Source organism: Aedes albopictus, chromosome 1, assembly GCF_035046485.1.
Source record: "Aedes albopictus strain Foshan chromosome 1, AalbF5, whole genome shotgun sequence".
Taxonomy (NCBI): Eukaryota; Metazoa; Arthropoda; class Insecta; order Diptera; family Culicidae; genus Aedes; species Aedes albopictus.
This window is the reverse complement of record NC_085136.1, coordinates 123,971,943-123,995,177: the sequence shown is the minus strand read 5'-3', so window position 1 is coordinate 123,995,177 and position 23,235 is coordinate 123,971,943. Positions and strand designations below refer to the sequence as shown.

At 39.8% G+C, this 23,235-nt stretch overlaps 1 protein-coding gene across 5 annotated transcripts in view; it reads left to right on the top strand.

The window, feature by feature from the left end:
• Positions 1-23,235, top strand: part of LOC109422876 (serine-rich adhesin for platelets) — a 209,378-nt gene that overhangs the window by 37,347 nt on the left and 148,796 nt on the right. The window lies entirely within an intron of this gene.

Here is a 23,235-nt window from a genome sequence, read left to right as displayed (position 1 = left end):
CTTCAGGGTGCTGCAAGGGTCTCAAAGGGATACAGGGTCTGAAACAACCCATTTCCAAGCGATTTGTGGAATTTTTGGCGGTATAAAGAAAAAAGAGGACTACACGTTACATATTACATGACATATAATGGAAATTTACATTGTATATTATCATATTTACATAAAATTTTACACACTTCTTTTGTTTTATGTGCGTTTGAGAGCTTCACACGTAATTTCATGGAGTTTCATGACACAATTTGTAAAGTTCGTAAAACATCGTGTCACTTTCGGGTAAATGTCATGTAATTTAGCATGGTTTAGAGTGGTAACGTGATATGTCACAAAAAAAAATTCATGATATATCATGTAAATTATCAAGTCTAGAAGTTTACATGACTAAAATGAAGTTTACATGATATGTAATAGGTACTCATTATTATTGTCTGTGCCGTTAATAGGGGTCTTAGCGTCGTTTCACGTGTTTTCAGAAGTTGTGTGGGCTTTCAGGTGCATTTTAGGGTGCCTAAGGAGATCTCACGGGGTTCCAGGGGTGTTTCAGGGATTCTTAGAGGGTATCCAGAGGTTTCATTTAATTTACATGGGTGTTTCAGGGGTTTATCGGGGGTTCTCAGTTATATTCAGGGAGTCTTCGCGAGTGAGGGGTTTTGGGATTGTTTTGAGGGGGAGGATCTCAGGAGAACGCAGGGGTTTTCCAGAAGCGTTTCAGAAAGTTTAGGGGGGGGGAGTTAAAGGATCATAGGGCGTTTCAGGGGGTTTCAGAGCCATTCAAAGAGCGTCTCAAGGGGTTTTGTAGGCTTCGTGGCCGAGCGGTTAGTTGCATCAGTCGTTTATGTGTCTCGTAAGCCTCGGCTGTGGGTTCGATTCCCGCTCCAATCGGGGAAAACTTTTCGTCAAACGGAAAATGTGTTAAATGTGTTGTCCGTTGTCAAATGTTAGTAATGTTCAGTCTGTAGAGGCCGCAAGGTCGAAGACGGTGTCATTGTCTTTTTTAATGAGTTTTGGGATAATTCTCAGTATCTCAAGGGATTCCAGGGAGTTTTCAGGTGCGACCCTTGTAGTACGCCAGAATGTCGTTTGGGAACGACTGGCGGTCTACTCCTAAATATCTCCCTAATAAACTTCTCTACAACATGGACTGTTGGGCTGTTTCAGTTTTGTTAAGCGAATGGTTTAAGCGCCACCACTAATGAGGACCATTCGCCAAGGTATGATTGCCCGGCATGAGACCCAACCTACGGTTAGTTCAAGTCGTTCCTTGGAAAGGATATAGGAAACGGTCCAGCAGTCCCCAAATTCACCCACACCAGACTTACAGATTTGCATTTCAATGCAAAAGGAGCATAATATCAAAAATCAAATCACCCTAAACGAAACGGTTCTTAAGCTTTCCGAGGAGACTTTCGGTTATCATCACTGGAAGTCACCGCCAGTATACACCAGATGTCGACACCGTCATGGAACCGGTTCAACCTACTCACTACAACCCACTTCTGCAGGCGACAAAATTTGAATTTTAAGCGCGCGACATGAAATCTTTCACCATGCTACTCTCACCGGGAATCAAATAAGCGGATAGGGATATAAAACGTTTAATTAGGAATTCAAAAAATATATTCTAGTTCATAAAGTTTAACAATCATCGAATTCATTTTGCTTTACTTATCCTACATGTGCGTGTCTTTCTTCTTCACGATTCCACAGTTCAATTGTCTGCACCTAGCACCTAGCTCGCAGAACAATAGCGCTTGCAAAAATATAGCCGGCAAGCTAAAATTTCGGGAACACCATATAAAAACGCTATGGGTCCATTGACGAGATTTCTCGTCGTCACATGTGCACACGTACTGGGGAAAAAATAGAGCTCTTTGTACTTACAGATCTGATATTGGTTTGCGATCGATTTTGGAGGTTACCGCATGCAGGGTTCTGCAACATTCAGATGAGTGTTGCAACATGCGATTCCATATTTATGACGGGTGGTGTATATCTATTAATTAGGCGGAACACAGTAGCTCTTTCGATTGCAATGGCAAGCATAAGACCCTCCTGAGTACCCGAGAGTGCCTCGGTAACGCATCTAAAACTCGCGAAGAATCCTCTGAAACTTCCTGAAATGCCTACGAAAACCGCCAGCCTGAAACCCCATCGAACCCTCTGTAACGCACCCCAGACTTTCCGAAACCACCAGAAACGGCCCCGTATCGCCTCTGAAACTCCCTGAACATTTTCTGAAACTTCCTGAAATACCATCGAGAACTCTTTGAAGCCCTCTCGAACCCTATGTAACGCACCAGAGGTGACACCGCTAAATTTGCGAAAATACCCCCGTAATGCTTTTGAAGCCCCCTTGAAAATCCTCTGAAACTTTCTGAAATATTTACCAAAACCCACCTAAAACCACCTCGGATTCCCTGTAACTCACGTGAGACCCTCCGAAGCCCCCGAAATGCCTCCGGAAACTCCTGTAAATCCTCTAAAACTTCCTGAAGAGTCACTGAAAACCCCCTGAACCCCCTCAGACTCTCTGTAACGCACATGAGATCCTCCAAATAGGGGGAAACGCCCCTGTAACGCCTCAGGAACCCCTTGAAAATTCCTTAAATGCTACTGAAAACCCTGAAAACCCCTCGGATTCACCTTCCGAAACACCCAAAAACGAAACTTTAATGCGTCCTTTATCCGATACTGAGTATCCTTTGATTTCCTGTAATTCCTTCTAAAACCGCCTGAATCCCTCTCGGACTCTATGTGAAGTATCTGAGATCCTCCGAAACCTCCCGAATAGGCCCATAAAGCCCCTTGTAACGCCTCTGAACCCTGAAACTCCCCTGAAGCTCTCTGAATGAGATTATAAACTGAATTCATTGCTGTAATGCATTTACAGTACTGAGCAGAATAATGATTGCATTCCCAACAAACATTATGGCTGTACAACAGATGAATAAAACACTCTTAAGCTTGATTTTGAAATTTTTGGCTGAATAAGCTGTTATTTAGCTATCATTGTTGGATCTCAGCTTCTAAAGCACCGATTGATCTCAAATTTTGTCTGGACATTTATAGTGACTTGAAATTTGAAAAAAAAGAGAATATTTCTGTGCAGCATTTTTTTTTAAATTGCAACCCCCATTTTTAAAAAGTTAGCTTAGGATTTTTTTTATTTATTTTGTTAACAAAATGGTTTAGTAAATGGTTTGTTTGAAAATGTTGTGTGTTTCGTAAGACTGATCATCTTTGCAGAAAATCATATTTGTTTAAAACTTGGAATTTCGGAATTATTATAAAACCTAAATTTTTCAATTTTTCTCAATATCAGAGATTTGTAAACTATTTTAGAATCTTGTATGAAATAGTATTAATTCTTAACAAGTTAAATTTCAAACTATTGACAGTGTCCAGTTAAAATTTGAAGTCAACATGCTGCACACGGCAGTATGAGCAGTAGAAGCTGAGATTCGGAGCTCTAAACTTGAGCATTTAGTATGAAAACCACCAATGAGTACTTTAGTGTATCCTGTACTGTAGATAAAAAAATCTATTAAGGCAGTCCCGAATCATTACCCAAATGGAGGTTTGTATGTTGTCAAAGTTTGCGTGTGATCAGAGAAGAGAAGGGCATCTCAGAACAAACCGACCACTCGAAAAGTTATAAATTTTAGGAAAAATCGACTTGATTTATTTTGTTTCTTCCCATTTCGTTTCCATCATGTATAGACGTCAAAGCAACAGCATGGCTCAAAGTGTATTGAATACTTTCAGGTATAATCAAAATTAATCAAAAAGATAAAAAATCAGAGGAATTGCCGAAGGAGTAACCGAAGAAGTTCTCGGAGTAAAAACAGAGGATGTACCTTAAAGAGCTGCCAGAGAAATTTCCAAAATAACCACTGAAAAAAAATCCCAGATACAGAAAACTTTTGTTAAACGAAAAAATCTTCTTTGGGCCACTGGGTATCTTATATGTTGTTCGTTGTCTGGTGTAAGTTATGTTCAGTCTGTACAGCCTCTGACTGAAGACGCTGTGTTTTTTAAATTCCCGAAAAAATGGCTGAATGAATTCCAAAGAAATTGCCGATGAAATATCAAAAATAATTTCCGAATAAAAATCCCATAGTCGTTACCGAATAAGTTTCCCAAGGCATTACCGAAGGAATATGCTCGAGAAACTCCAAAGGAATTATCAAGCAGAGGAAGCGCTGAAGAAATTTGCAAAGACATTGCAATAGAATTTTCTAAGAAATTGCTGAAGAAATTAAACAAAAACAATATGCTGGTGGAATTGACAAAGAAACTCCCAAATAAATTATTTTAATCTTGAATCTTCCTCCAACAAATCTTCTAATAACTTTAAAACAATATTTTCTACCCGTTTCAAATTTTAGATAATTCAGTATTAATTACAAGTTATATTTTCATTAATATCTTTAGGGATTCTTAGATATTTTTTCATGGAAGGAAGAGACGAACCAGCCAAGGGTTGAAAGTCTCTTTAATGAAGACAAATCATTCAATCAATTCATGGAATGCTTAATGGTTGGTGTTTTTTACCACGTTTAGCCATGTTCTCTCTGAATTTCCTAAATAAGTACTTCTATATAAAGGAACAAAATACCGTGTCTTGTGCTGATAATTGCATCAAATATTTCTAGAAATGTGTTCATCGAAACTTATTTGATAAGATGTTCAAATGTCGAATGGGTTTCACTGTTAACGACATCCCCCTACAACAAACAGTGCTGGACGCAATCCAAAGAAAATAGCCCAAGCAAAAACGAAACTTTAATGCGTCCTTTATCCGATACTGAGTATCCTTTGATTTCCTGTAATTCCTTCTAAAACCGCCTGAATCCCTCTCGGACTCTATGTGAAGTATCTGAGATCCTCCGAAACCTCCCGAATAGGCCCATAAAGCCCCTTGTAACGCCTCTGAACCCTGAAACTCCCCTGAAGCTCTCTGAATGAGATTATAAACTGAATTCATTGCTGTAATGCATTTACAGTACTGAGCAGAATAATGATTGCATTCCCAACAAACATTATGGCTGTACAACAGATGAATAAAACACTCTTAAGCTTGATTTTGAAATTTTTGGCTGAATAAGCTGTTATTTAGCTATCATTGTTGGATCTCAGCTTCTAAAGCACCGATTGATCTCAAATTTTGTCTGGACATTTATAGTGACTTGAAATTTGAAAAAAAAGAGAATATTTCTGTGCAGCATTTTTTTTTAAATTGCAACCCCCATTTTTAAAAAGTTAGCTTAGGATTTTTTTTATTTATTTTGTTAACAAAATGGTTTAGTAAATGGTTTGTTTGAAAATGTTGTGTGTTTCGTAAGACTGATCATCTTTGCAGAAAATCATATTTGTTTAAAACTTGGAATTTCGGAATTATTATAAAACCTAAATTTTTCAATTTTTCTCAATATCAGAGATTTGTAAACTATTTTAGAATCTTGTATGAAATAGTATTAATTCTTAACAAGTTAAATTTCAAACTATTGACAGTGTCCAGTTAAAATTTGAAGTCAACATGCTGCACACGGCAGTATGAGCAGTAGAAGCTGAGATTCGGAGCTCTAAACTTGAGCATTTAGTATGAAAACCACCAATGAGTACTTTAGTGTATCCTGTACTGTAGATAAAAAAATCTATTAAGGCAGTCCCGAATCATTACCCAAATGGAGGTTTGTATGTTGTCAAAGTTTGCGTGTGATCAGAGAAGAGAAGGGCATCTCAGAACAAACCGACCACTCGAAAAGTTATAAATTTTAGGAAAAATCGACTTGATTTATTTTGTTTCTTCCCATTTCGTTTCCATCATGTATAGACGTCAAAGCAACAGCATGGCTCAAAGTGTATTGAATACTTTCAGGTATAATCAAAATTAATCAAAAAGATAAAAAATCAGAGGAATTGCCGAAGGAGTAACCGAAGAAGTTCTCGGAGTAAAAACAGAGGATGTACCTTAAAGAGCTGCCAGAGAAATTTCCAAAATAACCACTGAAAAAAAATCCCAGATACAGAAAACTTTTGTTAAACGAAAAAATCTTCTTTGGGCCACTGGGTATCTTATATGTTGTTCGTTGTCTGGTGTAAGTTATGTTCAGTCTGTACAGCCTCTGACTGAAGACGCTGTGTTTTTTAAATTCCCGAAAAAATGGCTGAATGAATTCCAAAGAAATTGCCGATGAAATATCAAAAATAATTTCCGAATAAAAATCCCATAGTCGTTACCGAATAAGTTTCCCAAGGCATTACCGAAGGAATATGCTCGAGAAACTCCAAAGGAATTATCAAGCAGAGGAAGCGCTGAAGAAATTTGCAAAGACATTGCAATAGAATTTTCTAAGAAATTGCTGAAGAAATTAAACAAAAACAATATGCTGGTGGAATTGACAAAGAAACTCCCAAATAAATTATTTTAATCTTGAATCTTCCTCCAACAAATCTTCTAATAACTTTAAAACAATATTTTCTACCCGTTTCAAATTTTAGATAATTCAGTATTAATTACAAGTTATATTTTCATTAATATCTTTAGGGATTCTTAGATATTTTTTCATGGAAGGAAGAGACGAACCAGCCAAGGGTTGAAAGTCTCTTTAATGAAGACAAATCATTCAATCAATTCATGGAATGCTTAATGGTTGGTGTTTTTTACCACGTTTAGCCATGTTCTCTCTGAATTTCCTAAATAAGTACTTCTATATAAAGGAACAAAATACCGTGTCTTGTGCTGATAATTGCATCAAATATTTCTAGAAATGTGTTCATCGAAACTTATTTGATAAGATGTTCAAATGTCGAATGGGTTTCACTGTTAACGACATCCCCCTACAACAAACAGTGCTGGACGCAATCCAAAGAAAATAGCCCAAGCAAAAGGAACCAGATCTTCTATGTCTAGAACTAGCTACTCGGCAAACAGAACGCGAACGGAACTTCATATCCCCAAAGTTATTAAACATAACCAGACCACGTTGCCCCAACAGCACATCCCGCCTTCCCTCATGGCTCCGCTCCGTGTGGACGCTGCAGATAGGATGGGGTGATTACGGTCCGCTGCCAGAAGGCTGTGTGTACGTGCATTGCGTTGCCGGCCCGACGACGGTTCGGCTATTCAAATGTGAGCTTTCCAATTCATGAGCTTATAAAACGCTCTAGTGCGCTAATTTGGGTTCGTCGTAAAAAAGAGACCAATTTTCGTTTGATTCCGTTGCGCGGGGTTAGGGCACGGCACAGGCATGGGGAAAATTGTCCTAGGCCGATGGATTAGTATAGATATCGGATAGTTTACGAAGCATGTTGTATAAGGAAAGGAGAATAGGAAAGTATTTTCGCCACAACGTCAGTTTTCAATGTCAAGAAAGGACAATTTCCACCCTCTAATGAAAGAAATTCAACAAAATTTATGAAAACATCAGATAATCCCTAATACAGTATCTTGTTACTCCGTGCAGTTCCGTGTCTGGCACACACCGCAAGTTATGTACATAAGTGTGCACGGTCGTTGACGACGGTTTGGCGACGTAGAATATGACGTAGAACCAGGACAACAATAAAAAACCGCAGACACTCTAATCCACAGTACCGCCAAAATCCACCCCTAGTAACGATGAGGAGCACTTGAGGAAGGTTTGGCAAGCGATATATGCAATGCATGCTACGGCTAGGAGAGTATGTTACAAGTTACAAGTACACTTGAAAATGGCTTATAGGCGCTGGTAAGGAAAAAGGATATGATGATGCATTCGCTCGCCCAATGCAGTCCATATATACCAATAGGGGCATCTGGGGTAATACGCACTGTCGAGGCAAAACGCACCCCCTTTGTTTTTCAGGGATTATCGGTTTTAGAGCTTTGAAACCTTATCAGTGTAATAGAACGTCTTAATAAATGAGCATCTGGAAAAATTTACATATCTGCGTTACGTAATTAGCGAGAAAAATGAATAAAACTAAAAAGCACGATTCTGTTGTAATTTTCCCGATCGTTTGTCGAATGATTTGATGGTGAAAATCGACCAAACATCTAATGCTGTTGTGTTTATTCAGTTCATTGAGGGCTATGCTAAGCATAGGAAAAATAACTTAAACAGTAATCTACGTAAATTATATGTTTTAAACTATTTTATTTTTTTGCTATTGATTGGGGCAATATGCACTCCATTGGTTGGGGCAAAACGCACCTATAGAAAACAAGCTGTAATCATATCTATGAGTGCTCTGTAAGTAATCGCAAACAAAATTGAGCTATTGTTTGTCTTAAAACCTTATAAAACATGCATTTTGTCTAAAAAGTAAAAAGATTTCTAAACTCGACGGTGCATCTTGCCTCAATGTTGTGGTGCGTCTTGCCCCTTTGTTTGAGTGCATCCTGCCCCATTGTTGTAGTGCATTTTTCCCCGAGCAAGGGTGCATACTGCCCCGCATAAACATACGAAGCCGTAATGTTAGTCTTTACAAAAAACGTTATTTTCAAGAGCTGAACTGTATTTAGGCTGAAATTTTGTTTGGTTTCTCTTAGAATGAAAGTATATGCAATGAATGCATGCATTAAACCAATAAATTATTGCCTTTTTAAATGCATTTGGACGCATCTTCCTTAAGTGATGCGTATTACCCCAGAATCCCCTACTGACCATTCACGAGTTCGTTCAGATGTCGGTTGTAGGGGAAAATGTTACAGCGGATCCGGCTCGCTTTCTACGTCTTAATCATCCCGCGTCAAGAATAACGTCCCAACTGGGACAAAGCCTGTCTCTTAGCTTGTTGTTCAATGGGCTCTCCCTCAGTAATTAACTCTGAGCTTTCTCTGACATAGACAAGGACAAAGACTATTATGCATTTGTAATGAGCGTTGAAAAGAAGTTGTGTTCAATCGATTCGGATTGATTGATTCGTTTTGAAACCTTTTCCTCTACATTGTTTGCTGGGTTGGGTGGCGTGCAAGGCTATTCTCTTCTGCCATTATCCTTCTCAGTTTTATATACCTAGTTACTGTGCTATATGTAGTGGGAAACAGCCATGATGCTGCTGGTTCGCCAGAGTTAACTAGACGAAGAGTGCTCCAGACATTTGAGAGTAATGGTAGCGACGCCCGCCATAGTGGGGTGGTTGAGTTCTATATGATATTAATAAACTAGCCTTGATGGAGAACTGCCGCAACCGTAAGACCACATGTCAGCAACGGGAACCGCACTGTAACCGAAAATTTGCCGCATGGGAGATAAACCACCCATTTTTCGATAATGGAAACTTATGATCCAGCCCTAGATGATGGAGTAAATGTTAGTCGACGTACAGCAACGTATGACCATCGTTTGTTCCAATTTTGTGGAAAACATCAGTTTTGGTTGTTCATGACTTTTATAACAAACTATTTCAGCTCCATCTTCGGTAGGAATTTGTTGGGAGCTTTACGCGAACGTACAAATGTCAGATGTATGTATAGGATTTGTCATTTATCTCCGGTACATGCTGTTGATCACGTTTAATGGCAGACATGCGCCTCTCAGTTGGGAAAGCCGATTATTTTGGATATAGGAAAAAGCATGCAACATATATTCGTTCGCCTGAATAATGTATTCTGAATGATTCTGCCTGAACAAACAAATTCACCTCGCCTGACAAGTGGTCGAATTACAGAGAAATCCTACACTTAGATGGATGTTAATTCGGCGATCCTACAATTGGTATTGCATACCGAAGAGAATGAGGTAGGTATAGTTGATTTTATCAGCTAAGTCAAGTGATTTCATAGTGTGTGACGAAATAGCATTAGTTAAAATTCACGAATATCAAGATATTAAAATAGAAAGATTTCATAGTGAAAGTTATTAGCAGATTTTAGAACAGAATTTGTGCTCAATTCTCTATGAAAATCCTTTATATATTTCTTGGTTGGTTGATTGAGGGTCAGTCGGTTTCCACGGTAGGGCGATGGAAGTGCGAGTGAAAAATCCGGGTTCAGAATCGCGCTACAATATTCGTTGGTCAGTCGGTTTTCTCGATAGGGCGATGGAAGTGCGAGTGAAAAATCCGGGTTCAGAATCGCGCTACAATAATCGTAGATCAGTCGGTTTCCACGGTAGGGCGATGGAAACGCGAGCACGAAATCCGGGATCTGTGGTCATCGTGATCAAATAAATCATAATCATGATGAAGACCGCGACGTGTATTTCCATATAACTAGTGGATCATATCACCTAACAGAGGTGGCTCCTAGATCCACACCTTACCCTACCCTACTAACCACCATTCCTTCCCGTGACAACTGTGGGGATGCTGTGGATTCCACGGTTTCTAGTAGCAACGGTTGTCGAACTAACATTCCTTCCCTTTCCTGATGACCGTAAGGACGTGGCCAGCGCCGTTATTGACTTTAAATAGCTGAACTCTCGAATTGTGCACATTGAGAATGGTTAGCTAGTCCCAAGCTTTCACATTCATTGGCTCTCTGTGCAACTTCGATTGTTCTGGTCAATCACGGAGTAGCAACTACGATGTGTACGGTTATCTTTGCTTTGCTTTGCTTTGCTATAAATTTCTTGGTTGGTTGATTGATTGCGGGAAAGGTTTGAAGCTATCTATACGCTGTGTGGCTACGTGATCGTGCGGCTAGTGTTAGGGGAACTGGGGGTAAGACGCCCACGTTAAGGAAGAGTCCAATTTTAATCACGAAACACTTTATAATACACATTTTTTTGGCACTAACATGAAGCACCAACATGTTTCCTTCCAAATGGAAGAAACCATAAACCAGTTTTATGTTTTACTACTGAAAAATTCAAATTTGAAAAAAAGTTTGATTTTCAGAATTTTAGTTTTAATGCGGGGTAAAACGCGCCACTAGCCACAGCTAACGCCAGGATGCCAAATTGTGTACATATACTTGCGCGCCTGGTTTATTGTCAACTGTTATTGTTCGTGAAGGGTATACAGTCATTACATAATTATGGATCACCTGTAATTATGAGTCAATTCCATGTAAACGTCATAGTGAGCTGTTTTATCAATAATTACTACAAAATGACGCACGGCTGTGTGATTAGTGAACTTATTAATAGTAAAAATGTGCTGTTGCTTGGTTCCAACTTGTGCTCTACATAATTTGTGCCAGAATTTGGATCTAAATGACTATTTTAATGTAAATAACTAGGGGTGGGCATTTTACCCCACACATACCTCAGAAGTTTGGACACTTGTAAAAAAGTTGTAAGGGTCAAATTTGATACTTTTTCGCTTGGTACACAAACAATGGGAGTGTGCAAAACAGTTTGTGGGGATAGCGAGAAAAAAATCTTTTAAATGATGTAAAAAAGTGCAAACATTTGACAGGCTAAAATTACATCAAAAGTAACCAAAATCTTTTTTCGAAGTTTTTGTACATTTTTTTTAGTAGAAATATGTAAACTCAAATTTAAAAAAGCATTTTTATTCTTATTTTAGCACACGGGTTCTCAACCGGTGGTCCGCGGCCCCCTGGGGGGCCGTGAAGCCAGTTCAGGGGGGCCGCGATGTTACTAAAAATATTTTTTGATTTTTATTCTATTTTGTGAAAATTATACCAATTTTAAATTTTGCATCCCGCCACCCTCAAAAGTCACAATTTGAGGATCAAATTTTCAGTAGGGTATCGCGCCACTTGGGCGGTGGTTTCTATATTCGTCTGTTTTCCACTATAACTCATATTTTGAACCAATTGACTTGAAATGTTGTACACTGGTAGATACTATACCTATCTCACCACATTCCAAAAGTTGTGTCAATTGGTTCAAATTTGACTGAGTTATAGTGGAAAGCAGACGAATATAGAAGCCACCGCCCAAGTAGCGCGATTCCCTATAAAACGCTTTCAGAACAAACAATTTTCGGCTGCGCCGCTACGACTCAAATTAATTGTATATGACATCATTGCTTACGAAATGTGAGTGTCGATTAAAAAAAACGTATCGTTGATAGTCGAAAATCCCTCCCACAGTAAATTTTTGGCTACGTCACTGTACCTAAATAACTCGTTTTTTTTTCATTTATTTGTATATTTTTTTTTCTAAAAATTTTCATTGGGCCTCCGATGTTTTCACAATTCTTGAAGAGGGTCGCCACGTCAAAAAGGTTGGGAACCCCGGTTTTAGCGGTTGCAATTGAAAAAAGTACTGAAAATAACGTGGTTTGCCTAAAACAAGGGTGGCGCAACTTGCCCCCTATGGGCGTTATGGCCGCAGTTCCCCTACCAAGCTCATAATCGCATTGTGCTGAGGAGCTTGGGTTCGATTTCCACCGTAGCTGTCAGGAAAAGTTTTCGGCTGTGCCACTGGGCGTTGCATGCTTGTCCGTTGTCTAGTGTCGCGCTTCCTTCAAATAGCGAAAAAGCTCACTGAAAGCACTGAACTTGTCCGTGTCTTTTACGCTCGTGCGGTGATTGTACACTCAAGAAATATGTTCTGATTTCAACTTTGAGATAGCGAAAAAATGCAAACCTTTATTTGTTCATTCCAAATAAAGTTTACACTGAATGTTCTCTTGGTACCTTCCGCTCACGTTGTGCACAAGTGGACAAAAAAGCTGTAAATTAGAAAAAGTTAATAAAAGTAAAACGGACTGTAGGTTTTCTATTTTACGTAAATTCATACTTATTGGAGTCCGAATCATCGGCATAGCTCAGACTGAAAACAAATACATTTTTGATGTATGTTGCGCCTGATGAGAAATTACAGTTCGCTTCGCTAGTTCAATTGGTGAACTCCGATTTGGTGCTGCCAGTACAGACTCACTCATTTCCAAACACCTATCAAAGACCTTGCAAGTATTTGTTTTATTTTTTAAGTCCTATCATCATTTTAGAAAGCATCCTGACCTGAAACAGCTAAACCGATAGATGAGAGCATGATAATGTTAAAAAGCGTACACAGAATCAATCGGAAAGTTCTCACCAAGTTTTATTTCGTCGAACGGCTGACCACAATATCGAGTTGCTGGTAATTTTGCGAGGTCTAGTCAATGAATCTCACGGACAGAGTGGACAAAAGTAATGGTAGAGTCAGCAGATTTCCAAAAAAATATTACATAGTAAGTTTGGATGGTCTAGATCGCCCAGTTTATGCACTATAAAAATTCTAGCAGTGCTTTGGAGCTGTTTCAGCACAATACATGGGCACAGAGAGAGGCCTTTGAGAGGCCTCTATCCTTCCTCCAGCTACGTCACAAGTTGGCGCATATGGTAGCAAATACTATGTACCGCAACCATTTATTGTGCATAAAGTTTGTTTATTTACGGTGGATTTGCGACACTAATTTCAGAGCTCTTTGGAGGCCTAAGAATAGTTCTAGTATGCAAACCTCAACTACTTATGGAGGGTCGAGGTTCAGTAAAAATTGTTAATGGTTATCAAAACGATGAAATTCGAACACAAACATGTAGAACTCATAAAAATACTAAAAAGGCCACGTATTTTCGGCTACCATCAAAAAGGAAAGGATCATTTTATTTATTTAGCATTACATTAATTAAAAACCCTGATTAATCCACCTAGTGGTGATAGCGCCTTTCTCGTCGAATATGTACTTATGATGTCGACGTAAGCCGAAGTGTTCCTGAATCCTGAGAATACTTTATTGAGAAAAGCAAAAATTTTATCAAAGCCATTATCGGATAGAAAAACTCATGGATGCCGCATATTCCGACGTTATGTTCAACATATAGGCAGAGCTTAAAAATATCAGAGCTCTCAGTTGACTGCTTGACCACCTTCACTGTCATTGGAGGCCAATCAATATGAAGACGATGATTACAAGCTAAGATATAACCTTTTTCACAACCACAGATCACTTTGGGGTCGTCGACTAAGTTTTTTTCTGTACAATTCAGGCTATATTTTATTATCGCTGATTACAAGATCCATGTTAAATTGAACAAAAAAATGCAAGCAAGTGAAATTTCCCAAACTAAATCCCAATAAAATTTAAACCACATTACACAACCAGTCACATCAGAATTTTGTGTAGTAACTTTAGACGCAAAAGGGGATTGAAAAAAAAAATGTTCAGGGTTGTTGCGATTATATTTTAATTTTCTCATACAACGTTGACTGTAAGGATGAGTAGGAATCTGAAATGGTGTGATTTGTGTGATGAGTTCTGAGATCACTTCAGTTTTGTCATGATGAAGAGAACAATTCTCGGATACTTTTTCAAAACGACGTATACAGGTATGTTCCGTTTTTGTCACTATCCGTTATTATCACTATCCGTTTCTGTCACCATCCGATTTCGTCAACATTTCATTCCGTTTTTGTCAACACTAAAGTTTTTGTCAAATTTGTTCCCTCGAACACGAGTTATTTATAGTTTAACATTAATTTTGAGGTAATGCATCCATGAGTGAATTTGAAGCAACCACCAATGATAACATAGAAGACGTATGCGCTACAATAGCTTTGAACACAATTCAGCTGTAGATAATGTTAATTCATGCATTCTCTCACGCATAATTTTACTTCTTATTTGAACATGAGAAAAATTAAACCAATAGTCCGATAGAAAAATTACTCTAGCTCTACGTACCAACTGGAACTTGGCTAGCCTCTTCAAGTGTTCTTCGAGAACTTAGACAGTTCGGGGTTTTGCCCGTCATTGCCTGAATTTTTACACTACAATATTTTTTACAAGACTTTTTTAAGTGCAATAAATTGCACGCGGTTTTTTACACGATTTTCTTGAAATTGTGCTTGAAATGTGCCGAATTCTTCTCTTCTGGTCGCTGTTTCCTTTCGACGGAGCTCAAATTTCAACCAAAGATCTCTCTTGTCATGCTTGATACCCTGTCCAAATTTTCCCGTCCGAAGTTGCTATATTCACTAGGTAAACTGGGGATTCCTATAGAATTTAATCCGGGATTTCATCTTTCGATTGCTCTTAAAATGTAATCTTTGTGTCCTTCAGTAATTTCAACTTGAGATAGTACCTTATATTCCTCCAGATTATTAAATGGATTTCTTCTGAGATATCGTTTGGAAATAATTCAGAAGTTTCTTTAGGTGAATTAGGAGTTAAGTTTTCCAGGAATAAGTTTCTCTAGGAAAGAGGAGTCTAGGAACTTGACAAACGATCTGAGGATTTCTCCAGCAACTACTGAAGGATTCCCAGAAGAATCTAAGGATTCCCAAAAAATCCTTAAGAAATCCCATCAATTCTGAACTTATACAGGATTCTTAGAAGGAATTTCTCAAGTTTCTCACTTGGAAATTCTGGAGGATTCTCAGGAATAACTCCCCGGAGATTTCTACACAGAACATCAGGAGGACTCCCTAAAGAAATTTCTGGAGGGTTTGAGGAAATTCCTGGAAAATAACTAGACTAAACTACTGGGATATTCTCAGGAAACGCAGTAAGAAGTCGGGGAGAATTATTATTATATTATTTTTTTTTAACGAGATTATCAGCCCAAGGCTAGTTCATCTACTAATCATGGGGAAATAACAAAGATGAAAGATAGAATCCTCTTGAAAGTATTCATAATAAAAGTTCCAGTAGGTGTAGGTGTTTCTACTGCGCATAAATACCAAAACAAAGTTCTGTAGGAATCCTTATGAGAAATTTTTGGATGGAGGACATTCCAGGGAAAAATATCATAAAAAACTCTTTAAAGAATCCAAGGAAGAAAATGTTTAAGGCATCCGAAATAAATTTTGGAGGAATCCCAGAATGAACCCCTGGAGAAATATCAGAAAAATGTTCTGGAGGGATTTCAAAAAGTGACCTTGGAAGAATTCCCGCAGGAAATTCTGAAGAAACGGAGATACTGCAATATTTCAAAAGTAAAATCTAGGTGAATCTCCAAAGCAACTCGAGTTGGATTCATTTCAACAGGATGTCTAGATTAAATCCCAAAATGATTTTCTTAGCCCACCTTGTGCATTAGGGCCATTATAGACGCAAACTGTACACTACGTCAGCGAGCTGTTCCTATCATAATGCATAAGAAAGGTTAATAAATTCCATTTCCTGGTGGAATATTTAAAATGATCCCCAAAGAAACTCCAGGAGAAATTTAAAAAAAGACATCTAGGTTGTTCCGAGAAGGAATTTTTGAAGAAATAATAAGGGACAAAACTTCTTTTCTCTAATAATTCTTATCGAATTCCAAAAGATTAAAAAGGCGGCATGGTACAAGGTAGAAGAATTGTGGAGGAACTTCTTGGGGAATCCAATATTCTGGAGAATTTACAAGTGCTTGCTTAGAAAAATTCCTGAAGATTTTCTAAAAGTATCCTAGAAGAAACTTTTATAGGAACCTGTGAAGATGATACTCGTGGAAAAATGCCTTCCGGAAGGAAGTAAACATATCCTTTTTTGTTAGGATATCGAAATTATGTTCCTGGAGATAAATAATTCCTGGAAGTATGTCACATTTTAAAACGTCGATCCGGGTACTGGAACTATAATATGTGTGATTTTTGCGTTCAACGAAAATAAATTTCCAAAAATGTGGTCACAAATGTGGTGAAAACCTCTTGTCGGCGTCACAGTCAGAAAACTGTAATATGAGTTGGTTGCAGATATGCTAAAATTAATGTCTTTAACAATTAAATTTCATAGTAAACAGCATATTTTTACTTTTGGAATGTGTTCTACAGTAAAACTTCCAATTCATATTAAAATGTTGCAAAATATTGTGTTAAAGAAAATTATTCCGTTTTTATCACCATTCCGTTTTTGTCAACTGAAAATCGCGGACCGTGTTGATAAAAACGGAACATACCTGTAATACACGCAAATCCTATGTTGATACGTCGTTTTGAAAAAGTATCCGAGAATTACACATATCTTTCGCTTGCTATGATTTTGCTCACTTTCGTAGTTCCGGCAAAGCACCCAAAGTTGGTTCTGTAATACTGCTGGTAGTCTCTAATGTGGTTTGAGCCAATTTTCTTGCTAACCGGTAATCAGGTTATCAAAAAAGCCGCGATTTGACGAGTGGCATGCATTAGTTTGGTTAACTTTTGTATATGGCCACTTCCGGCGGGACACCCGGAACCACAAACACTACCGGTAGTAACTTATGTAGTCTGTGCCAATTTTCTTACTAACCGTTCATCAGGTAATCGAAAAGGCCGTGATTTGATGCACCGGATGCATGAATTTGGTTCAATTTTACATTTTACCACTTACGGCGGGACATCTGGAACCAGGACAGTACCAATTGTCCCAAATATGGCATGAAACTAGTTTCCTCTAACTGTTCACCCGATTTCCTAGAAAGCCACGAAATGATGTGTCACATGCATGGGTTTGGATCATTTTTACATTTTACCAATTCCAGCAGGACAACCGGAACCGGTTCTGGAACACTGCCGGTAGTGTTCAGGTTATCGGATATTTAATGAGCCGCACGCATGTGTTTGGTTTCCTTCCACATTCGTCCACTTCCGGCGGGACACCCGGAATCGGTTCTGGAACACTACTAGTTTTCCCTAATGTGGTCTGAGTTTTTTTTTGTTAACCGTTCATCAGATTGCCTAAAAAGCTGCGATTTGATATGTCACATGCATGGGTTTGGTTCTCTTTTACTTTTGACCACTTCCGGTGGGACAACTGGAACCGATTCCGGAACACTACCGGTAGTTTCTAATGTAGTCTGGTTCTATTTTCTTGCTAATCGTTCATCGGGTTTTCAAAAAGCCGCAATTTGATGTGTTGCATGCATTACTTTGGTTCACTTATGTATTTGGCCACTTCTGGCGGGACACTCGGAATCGGTTCCGGAATACCACCGGTTCAGATATGGTCTAAGACACTTTTCCTGCTTACCGTTCATCAGGTTATCAGAAAAGCCGCAGTTTGGTGTGTCGCATGCATGGGTTTGGTTCACTTTTGTATTTGGCCAATTCCGGCGTGACACTCGGAACCGGTTCCGGAACACTACCTGTAGTTTCTAATGTGATGTGAGCCTATTTTCTTGCTAACCGTTTATCAGGTTATCGAGAAAGCCGCGATTTGATGCGTCGCGTGCATAGGTTTGCTCCACTTTAATATTTGGCCACTTCCAGCGGGACACCCGGAACCGGTTCTGGAATACTACCGGTTCAGATATGGTCTGAGACTATTTTCCTGCATACCGTTAATCAGGTTATCGAAAAAGTCGCTATTTGATGTGTCGCATGCATGGATTTGGTTCACTTTTTTATTTGGCCACTTCCGGCGGGGCACCCGGAACCGGTTCTGGAACACTACCGGTTCAGATATGGTCTGAGAGTATTTTCCTGCATACCGTTCATCAGGTTATGGAAAATACCGCGGTTTTATGTGTCGCATGCATAGGGTTGTAGCATTTTCATATCTGGCCCCTTCCTGGGGTACCGGTACGGAACACCTAAATGGCCATAACTCCGGAACGGCTGGACCGATCCGGACCATTTTCAATAGGAAACAATGGGACCAGATTTCGCGTCGAATGAACCGTCGGTCATTAAAATCGGTTGAGGTTTACTGCCAAAAAGTGATGTGAGTTTTTTGTACACACACATATACACATACACACATACATACACACAGACATCACCTCAATTCGTCGAGCTGAGTTGATTGGTATATGTGACTCGACCCTCCGGGCCTTCTATCAAAAAGTCATTTTTGGAGTGAACATAGGGGCCGTCCATAAACCACGTGGTCATGAGGGGGGGGGGGGTGGGGTTCGGCCAATGACCATTTTGTATGGACAAATAAAAAAATTTGTATGGACTAATGACCACGCGGGGGGGGGGGGGGGGGGAGTTGAAAAGTCCTAAGAAAATGACCACGTGGTTTATGGACAGCCCCATATGTATAGCCTTTCCAGTACACTTAGTGTACGAGAAAGGCAAAAACAAAATGATTCAGTAGTTTCATGCCACACCACTCGCTTCATGGCTGCAGTCTTTTATCCCCGACAGTGTCCCCTATTTTGCTATATGCCCTGCTCATCGTTCTCTCCAGCTTTTGCCACCTTTAAGATGCTAGATTCGCGATGAGTTCCGCTCCAATACCATCCTTACCTTACCAGCTGACTTATTGTTCTTAAGCAGCTGAATAGTATCCTTAACCTCTATCAGCATGAAGTTGGCTCGTTTTTGCTCCCTGTTTACTGACGTAGTTAATTTTTCCACTTTCCATGTCTTCGCTCTTCGCACCATCCAGGCGTTCATCGTAGTGCTGATTCCCCCTTTCGAGTACCTTATGTCCGTCCGTCAAGACCTAGATCGCATCGATGCTTCCTTATCCCTGCACATTTCGGCTCACGGCACGAAGCCTTCACGGGATGCGTTGAACTTCTGGTAGAACTTCCGTGTTTCTTGTGAACGGTACAGCAGTTTCATTTGTTCGCATTTCGCTTCTTCCAGGCGACGCCTTTTTTCCCGGAAGAGGCGGGTCTGCCGTTTCAGCGTTTTTTTATATCGTTCTATGTTCTGCCGAGTCCCGTGCTGCAGCATCATCGCCCTCGCTGCGGTCTTCTCTTCCAAATCTCTCTGCACTCATCATCGAACCATCCGTTCCTTTGGCTCCGTTCCACATACCCAACGTTGGTCTCAGCTGCGTTGTTGGTGGCTGATTTCCACTTCAATGATTTCCACCTCATCTGACATCACTGATGCACCAGATTCCACGACGTCCGCATACGAAACTGGTTTTCCGATCTTCTTTTCCTTTGGTTTTTTGTTCTTCCGCTTGGGACAAGGGATCTAAGGTGTCCTTCCAGGCCGCACGAAAAACACTTGTCTCTGAGACCTTCGTAGAAGATTCTCACCTACCAGCCACTGATGTCTAAAGAAGGCGGTATTTCCCTTTCAATTTCTATGTACACTCCTCTTAGGGAAGATTCAAATATTACGTCCATCATTTTTTGGGATTTCTAGACCCCCCCTCCCCCCTCTGTCACGCTATTTTCCTATACCTAATACACGTACTGTCACACTTTTCTAGACCCCCCCCCTCCCCCAAATGTTGAACGTAATTTTTGAACGTTCCCTTACACCTGTGTACAAATAGTCCAGCCTCATACCGGTGAATGGATGGAAACCTCTCCCGAACAATACTCTCCATTTTTCCGTACTTTGCAAACGCCTGAACCAAATTGTTGTCGGGTACCTCCGGTGCGATATCGAACACACGTACGTAGGTGTTATTCTTTCCCGCGACTGACAAATGCACATCAATCTGACATAGCTGGTCCCGATCGATTGTATCATACGCCGATTTAAAATCGATGAACAAGTGATGTGTGGGCACTAGAGATGGTCGGGTTTCAGATTTTACAGACTCGAACCCGACCCGTAACCGAAACATTTTCAATTTCAAAACCCGGACCCGACCCGAACCCGAGAATTTTTCGCTCTCTCAAACCCGGACCCGACCCGAACCCGAAAAATTTTCGTCGATCAAACCCGAACCCGACCCGAACCCGAGAAAATATTTCTCAATAAACCCGACCAAAACCCGAGTCAAAAAATAATTGTTAAATGTATCGAATATGACAAATAAAGCATTTTTCAGAATACATACTGGTTTTTTTACACTGGTACTAAATCCGACTTGAGCCCGACGTTTTTCAAACCCGACCCGACCCGTACCCGAAAATTTTGAAAATGTTTAAACCCGACCCGAACCCGAGTTTTTTAATAATTTTCAAGCCCGAACCCGACCCGTACCCGTCGGGTTCAGGTTCGGGACGAGTTTCGGGTTTGAAAACCCGAAATCCGACCATCTCTAGTGGGCACGCTATATTCACGGCATTTCTGCAACACCCGGCAGATGGCGAACATTTGGTTCGTTGTAGCGCGTTCACCCATGAATCCAGCCTGATATTGCCACGAACTCTCTTTTAATCGGTGATAGACGGCGGCATAAAATTTGAGAAAGTATCTTGTAGACAGCGCTCAGTAGTGTGATCGTGCGATAGTTGCCGCAATTCAACCTGTCGCCCTTTTTGTAGATGGGATACACGATACCTTCCATCTATTCCTCCAGTAATACTTCCTCCTCCCAAATCTTGGTAATGACCCAGTGTAGTGCTCTCACCAGCGCTTCTCCATCGTGTTAAAGAAGCTCGCTTGGTAGTGGATCTGCTCCAGTGGCTTTGTTGTTTTGCAATTAGCCAACCTCCTCCCCAATCTCTTGGAGGTTAGGAGCCGGAAGTCTTTCGTCTTGCGCACGTACTCCTAGATCTGATACCACGCCACCTCCGGTGCTTGCAACGCCACCATTGAGGTGCTCATCGTAATGCAGTTATAAAAGCTACATACTACTTACTTTCAGTCCTGGGCACCCTCGGTGGTGCAGAGGGCCGAATTAAAAGATTTCCATCCTGGGCGATTGCCAGCCATCGCTTTGACTTGACCTGTGGCCAGGTCAAATTTCTGTCGACTTGCTTGATTTCGTTGTTGAGGCTGCGCCGGCATAAGCCTCTGGGTCTGCCTCTGCTGTGATGTCCTGCTGGGTTCCAATCTAACATTTACTTGCAGATTTCGTTTCTGCCCTTGCGTAGAGTGTGGCCGACCCACCTCCACTTTTCCCAAGTAGCACCTGCAACTAAAATGGAAATGATCATCGTTGCAAACATGTTGCAACTGAGTTTTCATGAAACAAACAGAATTAAAACCTATTAAAAACCTGTTGTTAATGCCAAACTGAGGTGTAACAGTTTTATAACAACTAGCAAAATGAAAACTAACGTCATCATTAGTCGAAACTTGCGAAACCAATTTGTAACTGAAGTATAATCTGATTGTTTTAACGAACCTTAGTTACAATCGTTTGCAAACCAAATCAACCAAAACATTGATTCTGATTGTTATAAACATGTTGCACCTGGAACTTATTTAGAACATAGCGAACAATTTTGACAGGAGAGATATAATTTCCAAAATGTGCGGCAAAATGTTTTTGTGATCACGAAAAATATAAAATGCACTATAAAAAAATCAAAATGTTTCAAAACTAACTAAATCATGTACAAATAAAATGTAACCTTTTCTTTATAAATTTATCGGCATAGTCCATATTTTATAAAATAAAGTGGTAAAATAGAAAAAAAATCTGATTGGAAGTATAATATTGACCCAATAAAAAAATTACCGTCAAATGAGTATATCAAAATGATTAGTTATCCAAAATTAGGTTGTTTTTCCTCTTTTCCCCACAGATGTTTTCGTAAATAAACAGAGATGCGTCTATCCAACAAGGGTCCTTGAGGCCAATAAGCCAATTTTGGGTAAATGTAGATTTACCCAAATATGGGTTGAATGAAGGGGGTCTTGAATTGAATTTACCTACTCTTGAGTATACTTTTAGTTGGAGGTAAAGGCAATTTACCTTGCGTGAGTTTAATCGATTCACTAAAATGTTGACTTATTGGGCCGAACTATAGGATTGCGTCAAAAGAATCCAATTTTTGGTAGTTTGGCGGTTCCGTGTACCACGTGCAGCATTGTTGTACTTTGTCAACAGGGATTCCCATAGACATGATTCAGTAAATAGTATCTTTCTGAATTCTAAAATTAATTTTGAGCATTTTATGGGTGCATTAAATAAGCTGCTGAAATGCACTCCGCCAAAGCAATATGGCGAGTTAATGCTTACCACAAATGCCTAAATTTTCACTCGCAAAATGATAGGTATACTGAGGCGCGTTGAGAATACGGAGCTAAAATGCGTAACTTACCGATAAATCTGGAACGGCATACAAATTGACGTTCTCGGTTAGCCTTATTTGCGGTATATTTATGCACACAATTTATTAATCACATGAACGAAACTGTTGATTATGCAGTTGAACTGGCAGTGACGAATGTGGTGACTAGCTGACTAGCTGTCGAATCGGTCACCAATTTTTAAGTCGACTATAAGTTGTATCTTGGTTATAATTCGATTGCGTATTAAAACCGTTTATATCACGAATGAATGTTTTATATTGGCTCCACCTCTTGCGCTTTTTTGGTTTCAATTTAGTCGTTAATAAGACGATTGGTTCAAATGGCATAACCTTCAATATAGTTGCATACAAATTACAGGAACTTATTAATGTCCAAGTGTGTTGCTTGGGTTGGCCACCATGCACGAATTATATACCGCAGGCATCTATTGATGAAGACCTGCAGCCGTTAAGTGTTCTCCATTGATACACACCAGGTTCCACTGGCGTATAGCAGCACAGATTTCTCGTTCGAGTTGAAAATTCGGATTTTGGTGCGTCGA